Source organism: Nicotiana attenuata, chromosome 9 (assembly GCF_001879085.1).
Source record: "Nicotiana attenuata strain UT chromosome 9, NIATTr2, whole genome shotgun sequence".
In the NCBI taxonomy this organism is placed as follows: domain Eukaryota; kingdom Viridiplantae; phylum Streptophyta; class Magnoliopsida; order Solanales; family Solanaceae; genus Nicotiana; species Nicotiana attenuata.
The window spans coordinates 23,162,058-23,171,785 of NC_031997.1; the positions used below are offsets into that span (position 1 = coordinate 23,162,058).

Consider the following 9,728-nt stretch of genomic DNA (forward strand, 5'->3'; position numbering starts at 1 on the left):
GGATCATTTCCGGGAGATATGTTCCCTTAACTATTGCTCTATTCATATCTTTCGGCCTCATCCATGTCCCAAGACAGTCAAAAGTTGCACTTATAGTATGAGAGCAATCCATTGAAGAGATTCGTGAAACTTGCCTCTACTTCATAAACCAATGTCGCTAGGCTTTTACTAACCTTTTACCTTTACTAGGCAGACTGAATTCTAAGTGATCAACCACCACTTCACCTTCATCTAGCTCTCTATACATGTATTTTATTTTCTTAAATAACACACTCCCCTTCCCCTAGTTTTGAAACATCATTGGGTAGATGAGACTCCAAATAGATTATAAAAAAATGCTATTGGTACAAGCATTCAACTATGATAAGGGCTAGCTTTCTTTATCAATAATAATAATAATGGAAATTTTTCATAAATGAAGACATTATCCACATGGTACAAATTTGGCCAGTTGACTTCTTTAAGAGACTTAATAAAGAACTGGATTATGCTGAAAGAAATTAGCAGGCCTAAGCTAAAAACCAGCACTTAATGTTGGCATAACTGGAAAATCTTCCTGCTTAGGTACATGATGAACACCTAATGTGTACCATAATACGATGTCCTTGTTCTCAATTTCCCTATCCCTACATCATAAAAGAAAATTGTAACTTCATTAATCAATCTGATCCATTTACCTAATAAAAAAAATGCTGCACTTCAGAAGTATAATCTATTACATTACCTCAGGCTCCACATGGCTAGTGTATCATCCCCTTGGCTTTGATCAGTATATAGTCCTCCAGCCCATTTCTCAGACTTGTTATAAGGTGTCACCCACACATTGTACTTCGTAAAACCTCCACGGATTTGCGGGTAATCGTCATTACTTAACAAGGGACCTGTTGCAGATCCCGGGACTAGACAGTAGCCTATTTTATTCCCAAGTTTAGTTTTCTTGTTTGGGTTCACCACTACCATTTCAAAGTCTCCTGACCCTAGCTGAATCCTTGCATCAGATTCTGTTTTAGCTTTTTCACTAACAACTGTCCAATAACTCTTTCTTGGTGAACTTCTATTGATCACGCGGTTAGTTTTTAAGTTATTTTTGACAAAGGAATTTTCATGACTGTCCACGTCCAGGTCAAGGTGAAAGGTAAAGAAATGATCATGATATGCGCCTAACGTGTTTTCTGCTATCAGTATACCATAGACTTCTTCCTTTATCTGGTCGTTGTGAGTGTATATTCACCCCCATGCTTCAAGTAGACCAGTTAAGCCAACCTGTGATGATAATTTTGGATGTACTTAAACATTATTTCTAAACAACAATTGGTATTACTCAAAACATTTTTCTTCAAACATCACAAATACGTAACTTACAGTGACTTTGATGCTTCCACTTTGCCTGAATTCATAATCAGTAATGTAATCATAATTCCCTACAGTTGACACCATTCTCACCACCAGGCTCACCTCTGGTCTAACTTCTGCTGTCTGCAGTTGAAATGAAGGAAGAGTAATCCCAAAAAGTATTTTAAGCAAGAACCTTATATATTATGCTAAATTACCACTTTTCCTGGAATCCCAAGTTCTGTATGGCGCCACATGATATCTCCAGCATAACGTTCAAATATACAAATTACGTTAGGCATTTTCCATGGAGTACCATCTTGCCCGACGAAATAGCCATCAATAAACTTTGCATTTTCTGGGCAATCCTTTGATGCTTGAAGCTCCACAGCACAAAGACCCAATCCATATTCGCCTGCATCGAAATAGGTCCTATAGTACCAATCTTCAGTCAGGTCCATGTACGGCACAAAAACCTCTGACACAAATCCTCTGTACAAAACACTCCTAAATTATTCCTTTTCAGCATCAAAGATTGATGCTACTGATATGATTATTCCTGCTCTCATATCATAAGCTACATAAAACTTCCAATCAGCCCACCTAAATTCAGGAAAAAGCATGGTCATTCTTTAAAAGCATAACATATCAAGGCGTTTCTCTTGATGAATCAAATCTTTACCTCACTGTGTTTCCATCTAGAGTAAAAATTGGTCCATTTGGCTGCACTATTTTTGTTCCATCTCCTTGCAAGTTGGAGTGAGGCCTTCGTTTTGGTTCCATGTAATCGGTCCCATTAGCTTTGGGGACTGGAACCATCAAACGGTCGAGGTACCTCACAATTTTCATCTGATCAAGAACAATATATATTGTAATTTCTCAATAGGTCACATATAGTAACATGACTTTAACCATTCTGTTACTGCGCTTCCTTTTCTCTCCATACCATCCAATAGCAGAACATTGGCACACCACCTCTTTTAGCTTTAGCCCTCTCTTTTTAATGGAGGATATAAATGATGGATATGTGAATGGTAACTTGTTAGCAGCTTCCTGTTATCGAAAGGTAAGCATGGGGTAACCATGTCCATCATAGATTTATCTGATAAAACTGAAACACTCGATAAGTCTATGATGATTTCATGTGTTTTTTCATCAATTCGAGCGATAACAATAGCTTGGCGGGGTAGGTTCTTGGTGGAATTATTGGATGATAGCCATGAAAGGACTAATGGTTTCTCTGGTTCATTTAGGCCTACATAATGAAAGGTTACATTAAGGGGAAAAGTGGACTTTTTGACTATGGTTTTTACTTGATTGAGTTAAGATTGAGTGAGAGGGTCCAGTGGGTGGTGGTAATCAAGGGATGATGTTGCTGCATTAACAAAGAAGAAAAAATGAGGGAAATCTTGAAGAATAAAGGCATTGTTCTTGCTAATAGAAAATTGTAACTTGATGTCACGATCAAGTTCTCCCTCCGTTAACTGTCGTGACGGCACCTAATTTCTACGACAAGGTAAGCCTAACAATTTGCGGAAAAAGGAAATAAAGATACGAAACTAGCAATTTACGGGTAATATAATAGAGAAGTTTAAAATGCCGCTCGGCATATACAATAATAACACTCTCGGCCAATAGTAACACACCCAAAAATCCGGAATCTCATGAATCACAAACTAGAGGAAATACATAGTGTTCTAACTCCAGAAGTCTAAACAAAAGTAATTACAGAAGGTCTATAGCTAAAGGGAGAAATAGAGAGGGACTTCTTGTTCTGCGGACGCGGTAGATATACCTCGAAGTCTCTAAAAATTGCCTCGCCTCACTGATGGTATGGCTGACCAGAAGAACCTGGATCTGCACACGAAAAATATGTGCAGGAAAGGGCATGAGTACACAACAGCGGTACCCAGTAAGTGCCAAGCCTAACCTCGGTCGAGTAGTGACGAGGAAGGTCAGGGCATTACTGGTTATATATATATAACAAGGTAAGCAGTATGAAATGAAGCAGTATGATTAAAGTACTAACAGTCGATAAAGAATAAAAACACGGAAAGAATATAACCCAGTACATAGAGATAGCAACAGGGGAATCTACCAGGATATCGTCCCGTAGTCCCAAACGTAAATGTGCAGGGGGGATCTACCGGAATAGCAATCCGTAGTCCCAAAGTAAATATCCAGTACAGGAGAATCTACCGGGTGTCATCCCGTAGTCCCAAATATAAATGTGCAGGGGGATCTATCAGAATACCGATCCGTAGTCCCAAAGTAAACATGCAGGGGGATCTACCGAAATACCGATCCGTAGTCCCAAAGTAAACACACAACAGTCTCAAGAAAGAATCTACAGTTTTATTCAAGTTCATACCAAGAAAAGCTGAGATTTCTATTCTAAACATGTTGCACAGAATTCAAGTAAGTAGTTAAAGCAGATACGGCAGTTAAGTCACATAGTCATGTTTTCCTAAGCTAAACAGAAAACTTCAAGTACAAGTATTGCTCAATTAAAGGAAGACACAGATATTTACTTAATGAAAACAGGGTTTTTCAACAATTAGCACGTGTACGCACTCGTCACCTCACGTGCACGGCACTCATATAACAACAGTACCAAAATCCTAAAGGTAGTTTCCCACACAAGGTTAGGCAAGCCACTTACCTCGAACCAGCACAAAATCAATCTGAAATCACGCTCTTGCCACGAGTATCCAACTCCGAGTGGCCCAAATCTAATCAAATCAATATCATAACGTAAATACAACTACAAACAACTAATTTAGCTAAAGAAATCGAAGCCAAGCCAAGAAAATACAAGAACGCCCAAAAATCCTCCCCGGACCCACATCTCGGAATCGGGTAAAAGTCACAAATTATGAACACTCATTCACTCACGAGTCTAACCATACCAAATTCACTCAAATCCGATACCAAAATCTCGATCAAAACCCCAAAATTCAGCCTAAGAACTTTTCTCAAATTTTCACCCCAAATCCAAAATTAAATGATGAATCCAACGTTATATTCGTGTATTTTAGCCAAAACTGAGTTAGAATCACTTACCCCGAAGAATTTCTTGAAAAACCTTCAAAAAATCGCCAAGTCCTGAGCTCTCTAGGTCAAAATATGAAATAAAACCCTAAATCACCGCTGACAGCCTAAAATCACCGCCCCAGCGGACTTCTACCGCTGACCGCGAAATTCCTCCGCTGACCGCGCTTCTGGTGGTTGCACAGACAAGCCTTAGTATTTTGGCCATAACGTTCTATACAGATGTCCAAATGATGATTTCTTTACCTTTCTGGAAACTAGACACGAAGGGCTACAACTTTTGTTTGTTTGAATCATCTCAAAATTCCTTGTAGAGTAAAAGATATAGGCTTCCGAAATCGGACCAACGAACCTGCGGATTCTTCCCTGGAGTGTCAGCGCCCCAAATTCCGCCCTCAACGCCCCAATTCCGCCCTCAGCAGAAGCTCCTTCGCCCTCAGCGAAGATTTAAGCACTAGAACCATGCCTGAGTTCCGGTAATGCCCAGACTCCCTCAAAACTCATCCGAAACAAACCCGAGGCCTCCGGAACCTCAACCAAATGTGCCATCAAGTCCTAAAATACCATACCAACTCAATCGAGCTCTCGAATCACCTCAAACAATAACAAAAACATGAATCGCACACCAATTCAAGCTAATGGACTTGAAACCTCAAACTTTCACAATCAATGCGAAACCTATCAAACCTCGTCCGAATGATCTCAAATTTTGCACACAAGTCATATTCAACACTACGGACCTATTCCAACTTCCGGATCGGATTCTGACCCCGATATTAAAATTTCACTATTGGCCCGAAAACTCCAAAAATTCAACTTTCGGCATTTCAAGCCTAAATAAGCTACGAACCTCCAAAACACAATCCGGACACGCCCCTAAGCCCGAAATCACCCAACTGAGCTAACAGAATCGACGGAATTTCATTCCGCAGCCGTATTTGCACTGCTCCGACTATGGTCCACATTCTAAGACTTAAACTCTCATTAGGGACTAAGTGTCCCAAAACGCTCCGAAACTCAAGATGAACCATCCCGGCAATTCACAATAGCAAAAATAGACTCGGGGGAAGCAGTTAATAGGGAATTGGGGCGTTAATTCTCAAAACGACCGGCCGGGTCGTTACATGAGAATCTCTGGATCTGTTAATCCATGAAAGACATGAATCCTACAGGTTTATGAGTATTCTGATGATTTTTTTGATAAAATAAAAAAGGAACACAAATGAAAATTCAGCACAGCCACATATACTAAACGATCTTCTATTAAGCAGCACCTTGACTTATCTTTGAGGCCCCTTTCAAGTCAAGATTCCTACAAATAGTTGTGATTTTGGGACCTCAAGGCATAAAGCAGCAAGTGAGAAACAAAAGAGCTATATGTAGATAGCTGTAAGCTTAAGTATTTATTTTAAGTTAGTAAATTTGAGAGTGGTGTGTGAAAAATGTGCAATATACTGCCAAGTACTTCTAGTAACAATTTGATCTAAAGCATACTAGATCTGCCTCACTAGTTAGATGTTTTGGTATATTTCTTGAAATATATTTTGCACATTTGAGTTTTTATGCAAGTGCTAACAAATATTAGTGACTTTGGGACTTCAAGGCATCGGGCAACAAGTGAGAAACATAAGAGCTATGTGTACACAGCTCTAAGGTTGAGTGTGTAATTAACTTTAATTAGTAAATTCGAGTGTGGTGTGTGAGAAGTCTGCAATATAGTAACGGCATGTTTCTTGTAATAATTTGAGCAGAAGCACTCTAAATCTACCTCAGTTCTTAGATACATCGGTTTATTTCTTGATATAAATATTGTACATTTGAGACTTAATATAAAGATGACGACATGAACAATAAGAATTCATATAACTAACTCTGACTTCCTGTATATGAGGCTTTGCTGTTATTGTTGAGTCTTCGTGTAAGTGCTCAATCATTGGAGGAAGTTCACTACTCATCACCCCTGGCCCTATACTCAAAAGCGAAAGTGATTCTCTCCTCATCAAATTATGAATACCTTTTCTAATTGTGAAGCTTTAACTATTTAATGATTCATAACCAGCTAGACATATAAGGACAGTTGCAACATGTAAGGACAAATGTGTCACGACCTAACTCCATGTCAAGCCGTGATGGCGTTCAGCATCGTTGCTAGACAAGCCAACAGTGAACAACCTAGTGATTTCCCATTTTTATTAAGTAATTCAAACAGCTAATTTCCTTAAATTTAAAACATTCGTTAAATAGCGGATCTTTAAAGCAACTAGAAGCGGGAAACAACTAAAGGAAAATCATAACTGTAGAAATACAACCCAAAATCGTAAATCTACTAATGTGTGCCAAGATCTAGTGTCACAAGTATGTGGACAAGTAATAGAATATATAAAAGGTGGTTATCCTACTGCCTGAAATAGAATAGACAGCAACAAACAAAAGAGAGACTCTGGCATGCTGCTGAATGGCTCGGAAGGGGGCAGCTCACCGTGAAATCCCGAACCAGGATCAAGTATTCGCGCCGGACGGGTAACCATATGCACCTGCCTCAGATCCTGTACAATTAAGTACAAAAGTGTAGTATGAGTACATAAACAACATGTACCCAGTAAGTATCCAGTCTAACCTCGAAAAAGTATGGACGAGGGGTCGACTTTGACACTTACTATGGGCTAACAATAATATATTAAAATATTATACTAAGCATGGATTTCAAGAAAAATACTGGAAGCCCAATAACAGGAAATAATAACTTCTTCTTTCACAAGTATAAATTCCAAGTTCAGTTTATCATTTAACATCTTACATTTCAAGACATTTAAACAATATCAATCATGCAGAGTTCCAAAGAACTATCATGCGCAAATTATGTCGAGGTCGTACGGTCTGATCCAACATAATATTTAAACTGTGCACTGCCGAAGGGTCGAACGATACGAACCATAGATGCATCTATTTAATCTACTATTAAGGCGTTCGGCCCGATCCACAAATAGCAATTACTTTTAAAGAGCACACAATTTCTCATTTAGAGTCAAGTAATTCATTCAATCTTCGAGTGAGTGAATTTAACCTTTTATAATTCTCTTATCAAATTCCAACATGACTTAAGCAATTAAATTAGCAAGTAAGGCGCAAACATTTCAAATGAAGCATGATACACGTCCTAAACTACCCGAACAATGGCATGATAGTAGCTAAGTACGGACTCTCGTCACCTCGTACGTACGTGGCCCCAACAAATAGGTACACACATTTATTTAATTCTCCTATGGGGTCAAATTCCCTCTTACAAGGTTAGAAAGGAGACTTACCTCGTCTCAGAGCCTACTTCCAAATTCAAGAATGCGCTCAAACCCTCAAATCGGAGCCGAACAATCCAAAACTATTCAAATAGTGTAAAATCTATCAATATATGTTCAAAAGGTTTTATTCTAACTATTTAAGTAATTACCCAACCGTAAATTACGGTTTCTAAAATTCACCCCCGGACCCACGTGCTCGGATTCTAGAAAATTTTCAAGAAAGTTGTTACCCATAACCTTAGGAACATAAATATATGATTTTCACTAAGTTTCATAATCATTTTCGTGGTAAAATCTCATTTTTATTAAACCCTAGGTTTTTCATCTAAACCCATGATTTCTACCAATTTTCATGATCTACCCATAATCTATGTATTAAACTCACATTAAGTAGAAATTACTTACCTCACAAGGCTAGGTCGAAATCCCCTTCTTAAAAGCTCTCAAATAGCCCAAGAGTGGAAAAAAAGTGTGATAAAAATAGCCTAAGCCCGTATTAAATGAGGCTCACTGCCTCAAGCGATTTTCGCACCTGCGGCCATAGGGCCGCTCCTGCGCCCTCGCTTCTGAGGATAAGAGTCCGCTTCTACGAAAATACCCTGGGCGGGCTGGCGTCGCATCTGCGGACAGGTACCCGCTTCTGCGGAGGACAGGCCGCACCTGCGAAACCTTGGATGCCCTTCCTTGGCCACTTCTGCGAGGCTTGGCTCGCACCTGCGGCTGACCAAGCGCAGGTGCAATTATGACAGACTTGGTGCTTTAGCTGTTTCTCTAAATTCTCAACTTGGTCTGAGCCTCGTCCAATTGGCACTCGCGGACCCCGGGGCCCCACCCGAAATACCAACAAGTTTGGAATCATAAAACGGACTCGCTCGAACTCTCGGAACGCCCGAAACAATATTAAAACTAAGAATCACACCGCGAAACCATTTGAATCAAACTTAAGTACTTCAAGTTCTTCAATTTACTTCCAATGCGCCGAAACGTACTTAAACTACTCGGAATGACACCAAATTTTGCGTGCAAGTCTTAAATGATATTACGGAACTATTCCCGATCTCGAAATTCCGTTTGGACCTCGATATCACCAAAACCCGCTCCAAACCAAATTTAAAGAACTTCTAAAACCTTCAAAGAACCAACTTTCACTATTAAGCGCCAAAACGCTTCCGGGTCATCCAAAACCCGATCCGAACATACGCCCAAGTCTGAAATCATCATACGAACCTATTGGAACCGTCAAATCTTGATTCCGAGGTAGTTTAGTCAAAATGTTGACCGAAGTCAAACTTGGCCTTTTAAGCCAACCTTAAGGAACTACGTGTTCCGATTTCTACTTGAACTAACCATCCCCGCAAGTCATAAATCAGTAAAAGCAAGTACGGGAAGTCTCATTTAGGGGAACGGGGTTCTAGAAAGCAAAAACCGACCGATCGGATCGTTACAAAATGCATTAAAATTATTCTCCCGTCCTATTTTATTTGTTACTTTGTGTTCGTTGATGCTAAAAAATATTTTTGACTATAATTTTCACCTTCAAATTTCTACCAGCATGGTACTAAAATATATCAGTACTCGTCTAATCGTTTATATATCTGAAAATTTGATATAGAACTGAAAAGATCAGTATACATAGGAGCATAATAAATACGCTAAACTTTAAAAAAAAAAAAAAGCCTAAAATCTGCACACAAATCAATTTTCTTGTCTTTGGAATTTCAAAGATTTTTTTCCTTCTTTCCTGATTTTAGCTGTTGCGACATGCATTGTGCGAATTCATATAGCAATAGCAGACCACAACTTACTTTGAATTGAGATAAAATTATTGTTGTTTCTTGATTTTAAACGTAATATAAATGTAAGACTGTGATATGATCAGATCAAAAGAAACAAAATATTCAAATGCCATAAGTGCCACACCAGCTCTCCTCTATTCCAATTTATACAATAACAAATTAATTGAAGAGTGAATCAAAAAAAAAATCTTTATCTAAAACTTTTCCCACATTGTTTTTATGACCACCAAGGATTGGGTTGGGTTGGTGTGTG

General features: G+C 39.0%; 1 pseudogene; it reads right to left on the reverse strand.

Annotated features, from left to right (window-relative positions):
- The window catches only part of LOC109232583, a 29,994-nt pseudogene continuing 20,719 nt past the window's right edge, over positions 454-9,728 (reverse strand).